Raw genomic sequence first — 1,847 nt, forward strand, 5'->3', positions numbered from 1 at the left:
GTTTACTTTTAGACTCATAGTAATCACAGATAATTTAACTAAATAAATATTGCATTGCATTACATAGTTTTAAGTTTGCAATTTTATCTAAATCCAATAACACGTACTTTGGTATTTAGTATTTCGGATTTACTAATGTTTTAGTTTTAAATTTATAAAATGTATGAGAAGTTCCTTAAATCTTTTTCAAGTAATGTAACTAAATAATAAATAATAATGGAGTTTTTGATTACACTGTGATACGGTTTCCATCAAAACCTATAAAAATGAAAAAAATTTGCCACACAAAAATTTGACCTGCCGTGACCAGGATTCGAACCTGGGTTATTGCGGCCACAACGCAATGTCCTAACCACTAGACGATCACGGCTATCTGGTCATGGAAGAACGTAATGTTGAGGAGGTTTATGGTAGAACGGAACAGACAAACGAACCATGAAGAAGAGAAAACGCCGCGCCGCGCCGCGTCTGTAGAGAGCGGAGCGAGTGAGAGAGAGGGAATTATTGATCAGTGAGGTTGGAAAATAACAACTACAGATACATGAGTACTGGAATATAATCTATGAAATTTATTTAGATTGATAAACATACCAGTAGAATGTGTACCTATATCATTACGTTCTCGCCCCGTATATAGTACCCTGATCTTTATCAGGGTACTATGTACTCTTTCATGTTTTGTTAAATGTCTCTTAAATGTATTGTTTTCATCAACATTTTCGAGTTTAAGTTGTGAGTAGAAACTTACTTTACCGTATAAATATATGTGAAAAGATCTTTTTTGGAAGCTACAACTAACTAACTGACTTGAATTGCATTTAATTCAAATTCAATTTGACTTAATATTTATTTTTATTTTTATTTGTTTGAAAATATCTTAACTCGTTTAACAGTACAGTGTACTCAAACAACAACTTATAAATAACACACTTATAATTACTTAATACAAAAAATAGCAATGACTAAATGCAAATTAAATTAGTCGGTACATCATTTGAGCAATGCTATATATAACAGAAATACAACGCAAATAATATCAAATTTATAGTAAAAAAATTTAAAAATAATTACAAAGCAAGATGTTTTTCAACAGATCTAAATAGGATTTAAATTATAGAAGTAACAGTAAACAACAGTAAAGAAAAATAACGAAAAAAGAGCACTTCCTTTTAAAGGACAAACATATTTCAACATCACGTAAAATGAACAACACCTTCTATAACTTATTCAAAATATTGTAGAATTAGCACTTGAACAAATTAATTTGGCCTTAAGGTTAACATTTTGTAACGTATGGCTTAAAAAACTAAACATGTTTTTTTTTTATATGTATTAAGGACCTTTTGCACGGTTAAATTAAACTTAATAGGCTGTAAACTATATTAAAAAATATAAAACAGATTATGCAACATATGTTATGAAGATAAAAACAAAGCAATGTAGTTTCTAAACATATTAAACGTTTTTTGCACACGCCGACCATAAAATCAACGCCTACCAAGGAATTTATATCTCTCGTGCAGTACTAACACTAGGGTACAGCTATTGTGAAGTACTGCATGTGGACTAGGATTGCATTTTATTACACTTGATAATCTTTAGTTGCATGCGTCTCTTCAAATTATAGGCGTAGTAATAGTAATAAATAACTACTTATCGGTGTTAAGCAATTAAATGTTTCTTGGTTGGTTTTATTTTGTAGTAACATGTGAGTGTATCGTTATAAAGGCCTATAGTAAAATTTATCTTTACTAATTAACATAAAAATTAACTATCGCCTCAAGATTAAAATGTCTTACTGTATTTAAATTATTTATTAAAATTTGATATTGACTTTTGGAAAGATT

The 1,847-nt window shown here is 29.3% G+C and overlaps 1 non-coding gene across 1 annotated transcript; it reads right to left on the reverse strand.

Moving 5' to 3' along the window:
- Positions 1 to 298: 298 nt before the first annotated feature.
- On the reverse strand, positions 299 to 370 carry Trnah-gug (transfer RNA histidin (anticodon GUG)). Its single transcript has one exon. It is a non-coding gene; the product is annotated as a tRNA-His (tRNA).
- Positions 371 to 1,847: the final 1,477 nt, after the last annotated feature.

This window comes from Macrosteles quadrilineatus, unplaced genomic scaffold, assembly GCF_028750875.1.
Source record: "Macrosteles quadrilineatus isolate MER2022 unplaced genomic scaffold, UCM_ALF_1.0 Scaffold_5__1_contigs__length_97177068, whole genome shotgun sequence".
Lineage (NCBI taxonomy): Eukaryota > Metazoa > Arthropoda > Insecta > Hemiptera > Cicadellidae > Macrosteles > Macrosteles quadrilineatus.